The following is a 17,118-nucleotide window of genomic DNA, read 5'->3' as shown; positions in this document are numbered from 1 at the left end:
GTGGACTCAGGAAACCAGGATTTAATCTTCCCAGGGTCCTTCAACTCTCAGAGCTTCAGTTTCTGCCTTTGTAACAAGGAAACACTCATTCCCTCTTTTGCTTTTGCAAGTCAGGTAGGATAGTGCCTGCAGAAGAGTCTCACATCAGGAGGGACGAAGACGTAAGACATTCATGTGTGTCTCACCCACCAGATGAAAGGTCTCATGAAAATACAGACGCCGTTCTTTGCATCTTTTAGAATCCCTTCTAGTGGTTTCTCCCATAGAGGTGATACACAGACACTGTCCCCTCATGCAGTGTCTACACATTAAAATTTGTATTATGAGTTTGTAATATAAAGCACACTGATGCCCAGAAAAAGAGCAACATAGACGTAGTTCCCCTTTCTTTCTCCCGGTTCTGTTTTTCTCTTTTTATTCCTATTGGATCACTTTGGTTTGGTTTGGTATGATGAAAGAGCTGGGGAACATATCAGTTGAATCGAAGCAAATGCATCTCTACTTGCACAGAAGACATAGGAAAAAATTATCATATGCAATTAGGTTCAGAGCTTGCACAGCCATCTGAGCACACTGAAGCTGTTTTAAAAATGAGCAGAGAGTTGAACAGAGAGGGGAGCAGCTGGGGTGGAGGAGCAGAGGTCAGGTGATCAGGAAAGCCCATGTGTGGTATGCTGCAGCGCCCCCCCTGCCCAGGACGGCCACCCAAGCTCAGCAGCAGCTGCAACCACACGTGTCGAACACCAGAGGGAGAGGAAGCTCCATGCAGCTCCAGGCCAGGACCCACTTCTTAGCACTATTCCTCTCTCCTGCTCCATGGAGTGCCCGCTCACCTGTGGCCAAGGTGGTGCTAATAAAGTTTTTGTTGAAAGCTGTCTGCTGATGGATGACTTCAAGGCCTCTGGGTGCCTTTTCCCTTGTTTGCCAAGCGGTTGGCTCCAGGGATTGACGGATGGAAAGAAAATAAACAGCAGTGGTTTCTTTCTTCTACTTGGCTCCCAGGGGAGAGAGGGGCAGAGGCAGAGTAAAAGAGGAGGACACACACAGAGAAAAACCATGCCAAGAATGCTCACAGCAGAGGCTGCCCAGGGGAGGGGTGGGGAGGGGTGACTCTCACCCCCTCGAGGAAGGGAAATGACATGAAATAAAACCAGAGACTCTCATCTTCTGATCCTGAGTCTCCCCCTTTTTATCCCCCCCCCACCCATGGGGGAGACTTGAACTGGGCCTGCTTTGTTTATGTAGGAGAGACTTCGGTGTCTTTAAACACATGTACCAGATCAAAGGCCTTTCAGGATAAAAGAAGCCTCGGTCAGATGTGGTCCAAAAGCCTCCTTTTAGCCTGGCAGGCGGGGAGTCAGGCCTCACGAGATGAAGGGCCCACAGGAAGACGTGTCTCGTAATAGCCAACGAAATAAAAACGAAAAGCTACTGATTACACAGGGAAACGCAAGGACTCATTATAAACCAATTTTTGGTTATTAAAAAGATGGATGGAGGCTAAGGAACAGGGTGGAGATGGGAATCATAAGTCCTCATTTTAGACCAGCAAGCATTTATTGAACACCTACTGTTTAGGTCATTACTTTACTACATCATTATCCTATCAGATGAGGAGAGTGGAGAGAAGCGTGTTGGGGGAGTGTCCGCTGTCCACTCACCGTGGACAGGCTGAGGATCGAAGAGCTCCTGGCAGATAAGCAGCCTTCAGCTCATGATTATGTAGACTATGCAGTAAGGGCTAGTTAGTCCCTGGCCCCTTAAGTCCGGGTTTTCCAGTTAAATGACCTCTGAGTGCCCAGAGCTGCAACAGGGCGACAGCCCTGCACTGGTCCCGGCTCCAGTGAGATGATTCCTAGAACAACAAGGAACAGGGCTGAAAGGCAAGAGGCACCCCTTGCTTTCCTCAGGGACTGGGCTCCCCAGGGCTGCAAGAGAGAACCCCTATTCTTGCATCTGAGAGCAGCAGCCTGAGCCTCAGAGATGAGTAAATTGACTCACAAGTCCATCTGTTCATGAGCGCTGACATTCCTGAACTTCTTGCTGGGAATACAACCTCCAACCAGCCAGGCAGGATCTCTGTCCCTGGAGTCGGGTGGAATGGGGGCTAACGTTACTGTAGGAACAGACAGATACTTCAAGGAGATGAGACACGTTGCCAAAAATGATTAGCACTGAGAAGACAGGAAGCAGGAGACGGGGTGGTGAGTGGGGTAGGGTGGACGTGGAGGTGGAGATAGGCTTCTCTGGGGAGGTGACATAAAAGAGGCCAGCTTCGGAGGACACTTCCCAGGCAGAGGAAAATATAGCGCAAAACTTGTCAAACCAGCTTGGCATGCCTGAGTCACAGGAAGAACTCTGGTCAGGATGGGGCACATCTGGGCCTGGGAGGGGTCTTGAGCAGCTCTCTGAAACTTGATAAAGGAAGGTAATCCTCCCAGTGCCCCCCTCCCCCCCCTCCAGCCAGCCAGAGATTCTGAGTGGTGGGGTGGGCATTCCAGGGGAATGGAGCAAGAATCTGCATGCTTAATAAGTGTTGGGTGATTCTCTCTTCACCTGGCCCAGCCCTCATACTGCTCCAGCAGATGGTGACATGGGGTTAATGACCAGAATCCCAGGTTTGAACTCATTTTTATCCCATTAGCTGGGCATTTATGATTTGGTCAAGGCTCATGTCAAATTGCAGCAGCAGCAGGAGGAGGCCTCAGAATGATTAAGCACAAATGAGAAAAATAGCACAGAGATGCTCTATGGTTTCCCTAAGGCCACCCAGCATGTGAAATGCTTTCCAGGGTTCAGGTCAACCAGTGGCTGAGCCCCAAGGCTCTATTGAGTGGGAACTGGCCTGTGTAATTAGCACCTGGAAAGAAAAAAAAAAAAAACAATTAGAGATCAAATCTCCATAAAGTACTCATGAAAGGCTGATTTTGCTTCATGACCCTCCCCGGTATGCCCTTCATAACAAACGATTTGCTAATGTTCACCTAGGAAACTAAATGGAAAGAGTTGTTGTAAGAGGTATTTATGTGTAAACCAATCAACATCAGCAAAACACTTTAGTCCTATAATGATTGATCTTTAACCCTGCTTTATGGCAATGTCAAGCCAGGAGGAAAGTTGTGTATTGAGACCTCTCTGAGTTTAAAATAACAATGCCATCTGTATCTTAGAAAAGAATGCTTTTCTCTTGCATTCTTTTTTTTTTTTCTTTCTAATTAGGGGTGGTGGTGGCAGGGCAAATATCTAGCACATATTAAGTAGCAAATTAGTATGGGAGCTGATTGTAGAGCTCAGCTTCCCTCACTCTGTCCCATGTCACTCTTTACAGAGGCAGGAGGCTGCACTCTGCTCTTGACCTTCCCCAGAAATCCAGCTCAGAGCAGGCCCTGGGGTCCCTGGGGTTGAAAATGGTTCCCCCTTCCTGCATTTCAGAGCAGCAATTTCTGTGTCTGTCACAGACAGCAAATTCATCCATGTTCATTCCTTCATTCGTTCATTCACTCACTCGTTTGTAAGTGAATAAATCTGCCACAGCAAAAAATTTAGGCATGTAGGCTAATATGGGGTTAAGTTGCTTAATTTGCAAATGAATTTATCTGGAAAGTTCTTTAATGTTTAATTGTGCACTTCACACACATAATTATACACAATTAGGGCAGTGCCTAAAAATCTGGGCCAAATAAACCCGCTCTCAACCCAATCCCATGTGCCCTGGACACATACCCCCAGAGCTGAGCAAATAGGTGTTGTAAATCTGACAGAAGCAGGGGATGTTTAACCCACTGAGTAGCACAAAAGCATTTTTTTAAGGCTCATGCAATAGCTGGTGTTTGTGTATAAACCATAGTGCTAATTGAAAAGCAGTCTTATCAATTAAAGAAGGTCCTTAAGAAGAACTGTGTAGAAACATTTTGTTAGCCATCAGGTTGAGTCACTATGTATGCCAGGAAATGCTACAGCATTTCTTGAAGAATACCCTACAACTCAGATGCTCAAAGGTGGGGCCATGGTGATCATCAGCACCCCTGAGATCTTGCAATGTTCCCGATGGGCTTGTAGACCATGCCCTCTGGACTTACATGTGCCTGGGCTTTGACTATCAGCTCTTCCACACTTTATCTCTGGGACACTGGGCAAGGTAGCTCTCCTCTCTGTTCTCAACTTTCTCTTCTATTAATGGGTTTGGTACTGCCCTTGACATCTATTGGGTCTATCAGGCCCACTGCCCAATGATGAAAGTCACCATTAGGGCTGCTCTCTATCAACCCCACCCTAAAGTGCCTGGCCCATGAAAGCTTTATTCATAAAAGCCCAGGGAGGACCTTGGGCAAGAAGCTGAACAGAGTGAGGAGTGTGCTTGACCCTGACCTTGAGGTTGGAATGATGGCACTTTCAGGCTTACCATGCTTAGGGCAAATCACATCTTCCAGAACTTTAAATGGTTTCCCAATCACCTGAAAAACACCAGCATCAACAAAGACTGTTCTCTGAGTAATCATCAGGAGAAAGTGTTAATTGCTAAGTGTCTAAATCATACCAGAGACACTTTACGACTTTATCTCATTTCATTTGCACAACCGCTCTACGAGGGAGGGATTGTAAGCCCCACCATTTTGGAGGTGGAGAAATGGAAGTTCAGAGAAGTTTAGTAACTTCTTCCAAGGTCACAGAGCCACAGAAGGCACAGCAGATCACAGATGCAAATTCAAGTCTAGGTGACTCTACCACATTAGGCTGCCACATTATGTTTGTAATCCTCAAAACAAACCAATGGGGAGGTGCTGATAAGAACTGAGAGAGATGTGATTCTGGGGGGGAAAAAAAAGAGGCTTCCTGGGAAAAACAGGTCTGGGCTGGTGGAGAGGGGGTAGAATGTAGCACAGGCCAGGGCTGGGGGTGGAAGAGCATGGTCAGAGTGGATACATGGTTTGCAGCTGGGCACTGCTAGTATGAGGAACTCAAGAATTATGCCACTTCTTTGCCGTCTATGCTGCAGGACAGGAACTCATGTGCATACGTCCATCTGCCTCCGCCCACGCTGAACTTTGATTTCTCAAAGGCAGGCATGTATTTCTTTCATCTTTGTTTCTCCCAAACCAGCAGAGTGTCTGGTACAGGGTTAATAGTCTACACACTTAGTACATAGGTGGGTGAGCCAAAGACTGGAGAGTAATCATGGAAGTCTTCCTGCACGAGGGGGCCTCTCTCTGTGAAGATATGGACAAGAGGGATGTGACTTACTGGACAGAAGGCTTAGGGCTGCTTTATAGTGTGAAGAACAAGAGAGAGAGAGACTCTGGGGTAGAGGAGGGGGCGTGGAATGGGAGGTGGGAATAGAATGCAGAAACACTGGCTCCCCTGAGCTGCTCCAAGGGCATACACCTGCCCTTGAAGTTTGAAGCAGGAGGATTTCGAGTTTGAAGCCAGTCTGGGCAATTTAGCGAGACCCTGTCGCAAAAAAAAAAAAAAAAAAAAAAATTAAAAGTTTGGTGTGTAGCTCAGTGGTAGAGTGCCTCTGGAAGATTCAATCCCCAGTACTGAAAGGAAAAAAAAAAAGAAAGAAAGAAAGAAAGAGAAGGAAAAAAAAGGAAGAAAGAGGCTTCCTCACTTACTAAATTTGGAAAGAAGCACTTGCACCTGCATTTTGGAAACAAGCATGCCTGGAGTTCAGGTCCCAACTCGAGCATTACCAGCTGTTTAACTCAGATACAGCACTTTACTTCTGTGAGCCTCAGTTTCCTCATCTGTACAACAGCAGTAAAAACAGCAGCACATCCCTGAGAAGATAGTTGAGAAGACAGATCAGAAGCTATGACAACCTCACACAGGCCCTGACCCAAAACATTGTTTTAAAGCCGGTATCTCATGGAGGCAGGCCTGCGGCCTGGGCCTGGGCCCTCAGATGAGCGAATGCAGGAGGCTGATCCGCTTTCATCACTTGTACCTATTTGTTTCTGCTCTGTGAGCTCCTGGGATCAATAAGCCACTGATGTCATGCCACATGTTGCCTCAGAGTGCATTGGGACACTGTTCTCAGGAGAAGGTCAGAGGAGACAGAGAAATACTTCAGAGTGGATACCAACCTAGAGGGACATGATCTGAGCTGCCTTCTCCACCCCCCCAAGGCATGCGATGGGAGCCTGGCATGCCCTAGAGACGCCAGGCTGGCCCCCCAAGGCACCTGGCCTGGCCTCAGCTTTGACTCCTGTTGGCCACTCAAACTCTCTGCTCCTTTCCTCCTGGTGGGAATTCAGCATCATTGATTCAGTAGGTTCCTGTCATTTGATGTCATTTGATCCTCTGCATGGGGCAAGCTGACAAGCTGCACCACCTCCCCACAAGGGGCTGATTTCCAGGGGATTTTCAAGGAAAGGAGGTAAGCAGGCAGGGAAAGCCCCATCCTTGTCTCCCACCTATAGCTCCAGCTGTGCTTCCATCTGGCAAATCCTGGAGCAGGACACACACACACACACACACACACACACACACTCTCCAAATGGAACAAGTGCAGCCAGCCCTACCTGGCACCCAGCTGTCTTTTTTTTTTTTTTAAATCAAACACAGAAACTCCTGAGAGCCCTGTGGGGGTGGGGGCTACTTGTTGCTCTTTCTCAGGGGCTCCAAGGGGGCACTCTGGCTTTTCCCGCTGGGGAGGGGCTGCTCACTGCTCCCCTGGAGTGTCCTCGCCGTGCCGGGGGCCGCAGCAGAGGCACTGAGTCTGTAGATAGCTCCCTTCTTCCCCATTTCCAGCCTCTCCCTTCTGACCCAGGCTGGGTCTGATCTGGGAGCCCACAGTGGTGCAAAGGAATGCTGCTGCACCCCATGCCTGGCTCACGGTAGGCCACCAACTGCCTCCCCGCGACCGACCGGTGGGGGCAGGGTGTCAAGTTCTCACTCCCAGGACGGGGTTGTCCACCTCGGGGAGCCCCCCCCCCCCCGCAGCTGGCCCCGGAAGCTCCTTCTGAAAAAAAAAAAAGCGAAAAAGAAACTTTCTGCAGGTCCCCAGCCCCCACCAGCCCTTCGGCCCCGCCCCGCCCTTGCCCTTCTCCGGTGGCAGCCGAGCGGGAGGCGGGCGGAGGGAGGCAGGATCGCAGCGCCCGCCGGTCTCCCGTCGCCCCTGGGAGGCGGGGTACCATGGAGCCCAGGTCCGAGCCCCACGCCGCCGCGGTCCCCAGTCTCCGGGTCCTTGCCCCTCGGAGGTGGCGCGCTGGCCTCCTCCCCGGAGGCGCTAGCCGCGGCCGCTGGCGTTTGGAATTCTGCCCAAAAAAAGGGGGCCTAGGGGAAGGAGGAGAGGAGGGACGGAGGCCGGCGGCGAGAAACGGCATCTGGAGTCCAAAACATCACCGGGAAAGGAGCGGAGCGCGGCGGCGGCGGCGGCGGCGGCGGCGGCGGTTCGGAAGCTGTGCCCGACCGCAGTGCATCAGAGCCGCTGCCCTGACATCCCCCCAGGATGGTTAACACGGGGCATCAGGCGCTGGTTAACAGGCTCCGAGCTGCTCAGCGACTTGTTTTAAGCATTTTTCTCCCTCGCTCTCGCTTTTAATCTTGTCTCTAGTGGCGTGTGTAGGGGGGAGGACTTTATTTCCATTGGCTAAGCGCTCCCTTCCCACCCACATCCCTTCCACATCACCTTGGTGTCTCCCTAAATAAAACCAGCCCTCCTTATCGCCTGGAAAAAATCAGGAGCTAGAGTTTGAATGGGTTTTATATAAACACTCACCCCTTGTCAGCGTGCGGCGGGGCTCTCAGCATAAACTCCCAGCGTCTGGCCTGATGCTTGCCTGGCGTTCTCTCCCTGCCTAAACGTCAAGGTTTAGGCAGAACCCGAGGACTGGGGAACTCTTTTCCTGTAATCTGATCAACCTGAAGCCAGTTGCAGAACTGCACAGGGTCCCGATGGACCTCAAGGAGAGCCCCAGCGAGGGCAGCCTGCAACCTTCGAGCATCCAGATCTTCGCCAACACCTCCACTCTGCACGGCATCCGCCACATCTTCGTGTATGGGCCACTGACCATCCGGAGGGTGCTCTGGGCAGTGGCCTTCGTGGGCTCCCTGGGCCTGCTGCTGGTGGAGAGCTCGGAGAGAGTGTCCTACTACTTCTCCTATCAACATGTCACCAAGGTGGATGAGGTGGTGGCCCAAAGCCTGGTCTTCCCGGCTGTAACCCTCTGCAACCTCAATGGCTTCCGGTTTTCCAGGCTCACCACCAATGACCTGTACCATGCCGGGGAGCTGCTGGCCCTGCTCGATGTCAACCTGCAGATCCCTGACCCGCATCTGGCTGACCCCACAGTGCTGGAGGCCCTGCGGCAGAAGGCCAACTTCAAACACTACAAACCCAAGCAGTTCAGCATGCTGGAGTTTCTGCATCGCGTGGGCCACGACCTAAAGGATATGATGCTCTACTGCAAGTTCAAGGGGCAAGAGTGTGGCCACCAAGACTTCACCACAGTGAGTACTTGGTTTTCAGCTCACTCTTGCATTTGGTCCTCTGGAGGAGTGGTGCGCCGGTGGTCTTCTGAGTATTTGGGAGAGTCTCCCTGTGCTTGGGAGCGGGAGAAAGAGCAGAGCTTCAGCCGAAGGCCAAGAGAGTTGTTGGTGAGAGTTGTTGGAGCTGGTTGTAGAAAAGGCTACCTGCGAGGGTAGAGCACGTGGTCAGTTGAGACATGGAGGGTGACAGAGGAGCTTACCCTGGGGTCACTTCCTCAGACGTGCTGAGCTGGCTTCCTCCCAACCAGAGGGAGGAGGCCTGGGTAGTCCGTTGTTGTCCGGGGTGCTTGGTGTCCGAGCCGTGTGATTGGAACAGCTTGTCATTGACGAGGTGGCATCCTCTCTCTCTCTCTCTCTCTCTCTCTCTCTCTCTCTCTCTCTGCTCGGAAGTGGCATCAGGCACTGCATCCTGTGGGCTGGGCTGGAGCTAAAGCTGTCAGAGAAGCGGGTGTGGGGCCCCAGGCAGCATGGATGGCTCCAGGGCTTTGGTGGCTTGCTGGAGCAGGTGATGTGGAGGCTCTTTGCTTCTTTATCTTGTGTGGGTTCAGAGGGAGAGGAGAGGCTGGCCCCCGGGGCCTCCATCTGGTCTGCTGGCAGGCTGAAGCAAGGAGCAGTCCAGAGAGCCGGGGCAGAGGGGAGGGTCTGGTGGAGGCATGTGAGCAGGGAGGGCACCGAGATTTCCTGGGAGGGTGAGGCGTCCCGGTGGCTGTCTTGTCTGGGAGCTTTAGTTTGAAACTCAAAGGCTTGTTTTTGTTTTTTTTTTCTGTGCACAATTGCTTCACGATGTGGGTGCAGGAGGAGGGTTTGGGGAGGGGGTGAGCAGCTGTGGGATCGGGACGCCCTGAGGGGAGTGTGGAACTGAGGAAAGAGGAAACACAGAGGAGAATGTGGCTCCCATTCAGGATGGGCTTGTCGGAGGGGGCTGAGGTGGAAGGATGGGAGGAGAGCTGTTGTTGCTATCAGGTTCTTGGCCCAGTTAGTGAGCTGCCAGGCACAACTTGGTATAGTAGGTCAGACGGCAACTGCCAATTGCCCAGCAAGTCTAGGGCATCGGGGGCGGTGGGACCCTCCTGAAGTCCAATGTAGCTGCTTTCCCCATGACCGCCTTGGGGAGAAATGAGAGCCTTTGAGTCTCAGAGCCTTGAGCCAACATGCAATTACAACAAGTTTGGGATGGCAGGTGCAGCAATTGCCAAGGGACCGGACTGTGTCATCTGCACTTATTTGGGGTCCTCTGCCTCCTTAAGACCTTCCCTACATTTCTGTGGTGCTTCTTCCCCGCCCCCTCCCAGATTCACCTGCCTCTTGCTCTGAGTTCGTCTTATTCTATAGCCAGCCTCTGCCTGCGACCTCTGTGCTTGCTGTTGGCTGTCTCTGATTCTGGAGAAGCCCAGAGTGCCAGGGGCATCGCCTCTCACAGCTCCTGTGCTAGAGCTCTGTTTCTTGGAGGAGCCGTTTTGTATTATGCCTTTAAAACATTCTGAGGAAAAGCACAGCAAAGCCAGCCATGGTGTTTGCTAAAGAGGAAGCCAGTCTAAGCTGGGGGAAGGGACCAGCCCCTTTTAATGGTGCTAGCAGGATCCTAAAACGTCACACACAAATGATGTCTTAGGTGCCTTGGGGAGAGAGGAGGAAATGCCTCTTTCTTGGAGGCTGCTACCATCACTCTGTTCCACCCCATGCTTTCTAGTGCCTGGCAACGCTCAGCTTCAACACTGTACCATGCATCTTGGAAACACACTCAGCTGTTCCTCTGTCTGCCTGTGCACACATGGAACACACAGACAGCAGACAGACAGTCCTGGGCAGCAGGCCCTGGACACAGTCCTTAAGAATCCTCATGACTTTGCATCCACCTGGAGGCTTCTTCTGTATTCACGTCCAAGTTCCATTTGGAAGTTAAGGTTGTTGTGACCTCGGGCTGCTCCCTTGCACTTGGTTCATCATTTGAGCTTCTGGGGTCCCATGAAGCTAAAGATCAGACCTTAAAGCCTTTCCTGTCTTTGGCCTCTCTGGCATGTCTCCAAAATAGTGAAGGTGCCTGTGGATGAGGTTTATTACTTGATGGGTGGTGTGTTATCATCTGCCATCCTCATCAGGTTCAAGACCGTTCGGGTGCCTGTCCTTGGACTGACCCTCTATGTATGACTGTCCCCAGCCTTGATAAGGGGGTGAACCACGGTGCTGCTCCTGCAGGTGCTCAGGGATATCACAAAGGTCACCTGCTCCAGGAAAGCTAGAATGGACCTTGGAAGGCTGTCGTCTTCACCAGGCGGTCACAGCAAGTGGCCATGCCGAGCCTCTACTAGAGGGAGCACAATGTTTGAGTGGGAACCCTCCTGACCGATGCTGGGACTCCCTGTGTCCTTTGGGCCCCGGGCCTAGGGATGTTTATTCTTGGGCTCTGAGAAAGCTGAGGGCTTGGGCAGGTGGTTCTGGAAGAAGCCAGCTCGCCAGCCTCTCTGCCTCTGCTGTGCATCCCTCTCCACTTGGCTTGTTTCTGGGCTCTGCTTGGGATTGCACTACGCTCTTTCTCTAAGTGCTGAGACTAAAGTATTAGAGAAGCTTGCTGTGGGGGAGGGGCCGACACAGGTGAGTGGCTTTTTTTCTGTATTTCTTTTTCTATAAAGCGTCCTTCATGGCCTCTCCAGGGCTAATGCCTTAGCATAAGCTTCCTTATTCCAAGTCCTTAGCTGGTGTGCAGTGAAGTGCGTAATACCCTTTAATTAGTGAATGAGCCATGATTCTAGCAGAGTGAGAGGAGGCTGTTTGTAGAGACTAAATGTCCCCAGGAAGCCAGGTGTGGAATGCCTGACTGTCACATAAACAGGTGTTCTCCATGGGCGTGCAGGTATACTCTTAGCCGTCATTTGGGGCAATCTGACTTCAGGCAGGCATGCACTTCTCCTCCTTGGGAAAGTGCAGAAATCAAAGCAGAAGAAGGCTTTGATTTCAGAGTGACCTATTCATAGGAGATGGCCCCCACTGACCTGGAGAGGAAGGAAGGGACAGCAGGGAGTTGGATAGCAGCAGTGTTGCTCGTGAGGATGTTGGAGGATCTGAGTTCAAGACCACCTGGCCTCCCCAGGTCCACTCTAGCTTACCTTAGCAAGACAGGTTTGAAGCCCAACCGCATCACTAGTTCCTTTCCCCTGGTTGTAGCTCTCTTCCTGTCCGGGCTCCTCTTGCTCACCTAACATGTGATGGTGATCTGTGGCTTTCTTACCCATGGAGGGTTGAAAGGATGGGGCTGGTGAGGCAGGACTTGTGAAAGTCCTTTAGTGCATTTTCCAGCCACATAAGGCAGGGTCCTCGTCAGTATCTGTGGAGGGTCCTTGCTGTCCTGCTGCGTGCCTTGTTTGCAGGAGTGAGACTTGAGGAGAAATGCCCACCAATGACACTGTGGAGGGAGGGGCGGCTGCTGCTCTGTCTGGAGCACTGGGTTAGAGCCCTGCCTCCCTGGGGGTGGGGGTGGGGTTACCTAGCTAACTGTTGCTGATGGTGGCAACCCCACTGGTGGTGACTAGCACGGGACTCCTTTGTGTTGTTCCCTTACTCATCACACTGGGGCTCATCTGACTCCAACTCCAGGAATGCAAAGGACACTTTATTTTTCACTTTTATCCTGATTTCTGAAGTTGCGTTTGTACTGATCCTTGAAATTTAATTAGGAAAGGTGTTCCTTTTTTTTTTAGCAAAAGAAGGGTCTCTGCCCTCTGAGATCTTCTTGGAGGTACTGTATGGATCCTATTAACGGGTACCACATAACACGATAGAGATGTTGGGGGCGAAGGTTTAAGATCATGTCTTTGGGGTTCTTGCAGGAGGCCAGATGGGTCCATAGCTAATGTGGTCTGATTCTTACTGTGGTACTCCCACAGTTTGTATGTGAGAATATGGGCTTTAGGGCTTTCGGGACAGATCTGAGCTGGAATTCCAACGATGACTTCAACAGCAGCTTCAGAGCGCAGGCTTGTTTTGGAGATTCTTGGTTCTCCTTACACGTTGCTCAGTGCCTGCTTTCCCATCCGTTCTTAGTACCCCTCCGTCTTGGCTTCTGTTTTCCATCTCACATTCCCAAACTCACCTCCAGGAAGCTTGTTCCTGTCCCAACCTCTGACGGGGGTGGGGTGATGGAAGCACCATGTGTACAGCCTGGGTCACCGTGTGTTGTGTTGGTCATGCATGGTCATTTTTTGATGGTCACTGGTATCTACTGAGCAGTAATGGTCAATGCAGACGGGGTCCTTGGCATGCTGGAGCCACAGTGTATTTCCAGCCCCTCCAGATGCAGCTGGTCTCATTCAGCACAGACTCCTCATACCAAGTCAAGTATGGGAACCGCCCACAGCAAATACCCAGGAAACAGTTCAATAACTGAAAGTCATATACTTTTTGTTCCCTGAGTTGACCCAGAATCTGCCTTTCTTGCTCTGTTTCTTAGCATACAATGGAAAATATGATGCACAAAAAAAGCACATAGATACTTAATGGAAAAAATCAACATTAAATAAAAATTCATTTTTTAATATATTTAAGCTAGTTTCTAAACAGAAGCATTCAATTAAAATGAAAATCATTTTTCCTTATTGATAAAAACAATTTTCAGAAATAATTTTATAGTCACACATAAGAAATACAGTGTGGCATGCATGATTGCAGAGAAGTTGTATGCTACTGTTAAAAAATTGGTTATTTACCTTTTTGTTCTTTGTGAAGAAAACACTAAGTATTTTATTTAATTAACTGAAATTATACTCACGGTTTAAAATTGTTATGGCCAAAGTAGGTCTTGAGGCAAACAATATGCTTTTCATTGGGTTCTGGCAATACAAGATCTTAAAATAAAACAAAATAGGCATTTCTGTTCAAATAGAAATACACCAAATAAGAGGAGGAAGGAGTTTATTTCATTGGCTTTTTTTAAAAGAATAAATATAGTGGTAGGTTTCAGAGGTTACTGTTTTAATTCCAACTTAATTTGGTTCTCAGAGTATAAGTAATGACTTCAGGTAAATACCTTGATTTTACTAAATTATTAAAATTTTGTTGTGGTTCAGACTTTACCAGCACTGCAAAAAACTAATGTTTTGGAAATCCGCTAAGTTTTTAAGATCTAACATCTAGAATCCACCATAATAAGCAAAATAACAATCCATAATTTATAATATATAGAGAGAAAACCAAACATATTTGGACAAATTATAAGAAAACAAAGAGGAAAACATCTATCAACATATTCATATATACGTTCCACCTATAAAATGGCTTTAAAATTTTCATTTGTCAATGATGAAGTCTGAGTTTAGTAAGAGTGCTACTTTATGAGAATAACCCAAACTTTCCATAATATGCTTATTTGCACTTACACAGAAAGTTCATTTCATAAATTCTTTGTTGACATACAGTCTAAAGATAAGTCCAGAGTTGGCTGCGGATTCAAAGGGCCGATCGCAGTCCACGGGACCCAGGCAGCCTTAGAGGTTGGAGTTCTCCTTCCTTCCTCCGTGTTGGTAGCTTGAGCAGACTCCAGAGGATCTCGGCAGCTGAGGCGGCTGGTGCCCCAGCGGGAGAATGGCGCTTTCTTTTCTTTTTTTTTTTTTAAATTAATTAATTTATTTTTTATTGGTTGTTCTTGACATATCATATTTCATACATTAGATTGAAGTGGGTTATGAACCCCCAATTTTACCCCAAATGCAGATTGCACAATCACGTGGGTTACACATCCACAATTTTACCTAATGCCCTATTAGTAACTGTTGTATTCTGCTAGGAGAATGGCGCTTTCGACCAAGGTCTCCCAGAGGAAGCAGATCAAGCGGAAGGCTCCGGAGGCTTTGTCAAGCGCGTCTTCAAACAACGGAAGCCTCACCTTCGTCTGGAGTCGCGTGGAGATTTACTGGTTCATTTGAACGGTTGACTCTTTGTTCATCGATTAGCAGAAGAGTCCAGGGCAAATGCTTGTGAGAATAAATGTGGAGTCATCAACAAGGATCATGTACTGGCTGCAGCAAAGGTAACTCTAAAGAAGAGCAGAGGTTAAAAGTCAAGGAACGTGTTCTTGAAACTTGTATGATATGCTGTTTTAGGTGTTAACAAGTCATTAACATGGTTTTTATTTTGGATTTATTCTGTGGGTTATTAAAATATTGGCTAGATGAGGAATGTCTTTATTTTTTTGCTGGCATTGAAATATCTCAAACACAAAAGACTATTTTACATTTTTTAAAAATCTATTTTAAGAGAACTCTAGTTCTTTTTACTTGTTTTGTTCTTATAAATGTTTTAAATATCAAACATGAAATCTGACTGTTTTAAATGGCTTGAAGAGATGTACTTTATACAATTAAGTTTATATATTTAGATTTAACCACAGCTGTGCAACAAATTTAATTTCTACAGAAGGACAATATGGAATCAGATCTAGGTACATTTTAAATGTGTCCCCCCCCCAGTGCTTTCACAAAGCAATACAATCTACTTTTTTGTTATGTCAATAGTAACAATATAATTATCTGAAAGATTGTAAACATCACTTGGGTGTTTCCTTCTCCAAACCAAAAAATAGAAATTCTGGATCAAATTGAGTTATTTTCTTCAAATTGTGTGGATTTAGTAGGTGGGATATTTTCTCCCCTAAAATCATTTAGAAGTTTATTGCATACATCCAATAGTGGTTGTTGTTATTATTGTTGTTGTTATTATTATTATTATTATTTAACTTTTTGAGCTCATTATAGATTCCAACTTGAAGCTACAAAGGTAGTACAAAGAGGACCCATGTATTCTATACACAATAGAATATTGTATATCACAACCAGGAATTTTTTTACAAGTAGTGTGTTTATAAGTTATACACCATTTTATCATGTGTAGATTCATATAACTACTACCATAATCAATATATAGAACTATGTCATTACCACAAAATCTTCCTGATGCTGTTCTTTTATAGTTACACCTGGCCCACAATGTCTTCCACCCTGGCAAACATCCCTAACTCCTGGCAAGTACTAACTGTTCTCTATCTCTGCAATTTTGTAGTTTTGAGACTGTCATATAAATGAAATTACATAAGATATGATCTTTGGAGAGTTTTTCTTTAAAAACTCAGTATAGTGATTCATTCAAGTTGTCACGTTTTAGTGGTTCCTCTGTGTTCCCAAGTGATTTTTTCATGGTGTGAGTTTATCACAGTTTAACTGTTTACTTATTGATCGGTATTCTGTCCCCCCACCTCAGGTTCTGGGCTTTTAAAAATAAAATTGTTATGAACAACAACAGCAAAAAATAAAAATAAATAAATAAAAATAAGTCCATTTTGTTCCTTTATATTTTCCTACTTATTTAAATAATAAGATCCTGAAGAATACTGCTGCATATCCATACATGTCACTCACAATGGTCTTTAATATAAGTAATTGGCAAATGATTTTGACCATCATTAAGATCCAGATAAAATATATAATTCAGTATGAAAAAAGTAAATATATAATTCACCACATCCACTGAATGACACAACACTTCTATTACACATTTTTATAAATAGTAAGACTCTGCTTTATGGAGACAAGAGCACTAAGGAATTTCATAGCAAGTTTAAAGGAACTAATAATTATATGTCACAAAGTCCCTGACCTCCAGAACACATGTACTCTAAATTAAAGACAGTGGTGTGGATCAAGAGACTTAAATAAAACACACTTCGGTGCTTACCCTCATCTTCTTCTTCCTCTTCAATAGCTTCATTTTTATCATCATCTTCTTCAGTAGAAAGTCTCAGATTTCTTTCCATTTCTAAGCATTTAGAATGAATTGGTTCTACCATGCCACTATTTAGATTTTCTAAAGACTGAAAGTTTAAAAGAAAATTTAAAAGCAAAACCACTGACAGTATCAAATCTTTTTCATCAAGCACAAAGAAGTATTATTAACAGAGCCTACGATTTTGTTCAAAGCTGGCAGATGTGCAAGCAATAACACAAAAGAACATGTGTGCTCCTCTATAAATATGTGCTTAAGAATGGTTTCCAAGGCACAAGGCCAAAGATGGAATACATCCAGCATAAACAAGGTTCATTAATAGCATACAATAAACTGCCCCTGGGGAAATCTATCATAAATTTTGAATTTGGATAATTTTAAACATTTTTTTCTTTCTTGTATTTAAATGTTTGCAATTCCAAATTGATAAATATAGATTCCAATGCTATTTTTGTAATAAGTTTCTCTATATCATATATCAGTCATTCTTACTGAATAAGGATACGATTTAAACCATAAGCAAACAATGAAAATGTTTTTGCAATTATTGAAACAAAAAACAAGATGGAAATAATTTTAGGAAAGAATATTATGTATGTGAAAAAAATTATTTGGCTTTATTCTGGTTCCACAATATTAGGATTATCTATTTCAAAATTATTTCACCTATGAAACTTTTTACAAAGAAGTGATATGGAAGATTTCATGAAACCATTAAAACTTCCATTTCTTATTATGTTTTATAATTTTAACTAAAGGACTTTATTTATAGACCATATAAACATACAGAGAAGTATGAATTGAAAAACACTAAATCTGTTCTTGGCTTGTATGGTTTTTTAGCCCTGTGAAGAGTTTCTT

General features: G+C 46.6%; 1 pseudogene across 1 annotated transcript; it reads left to right on the top strand.

The window, feature by feature from the left end:
• Window positions 1-14,270: 14,270 nt before the first annotated feature.
• Window positions 14,271-14,513, top strand: LOC308636458 (centromere protein W-like; annotated as a pseudogene). The gene is made up of 2 exons: window positions 14,271-14,395; window positions 14,436-14,513. The product of its transcript is annotated as a centromere protein W-like (transcript).
• The last annotated feature ends 2,605 nt before the right edge of the window (window positions 14,514-17,118 follow it).

The sequence above is a fragment of the Spermophilus citellus genome (genome assembly GCF_964194105.1).
Source record: "Spermophilus citellus genome assembly, chromosome: 17".
Classification (NCBI taxonomy): domain Eukaryota; kingdom Metazoa; phylum Chordata; class Mammalia; order Rodentia; family Sciuridae; genus Spermophilus; species Spermophilus citellus.
Note: the sequence above shows the minus strand (reverse complement) of the source record. Positions and strands in the feature narration are given on the sequence as shown.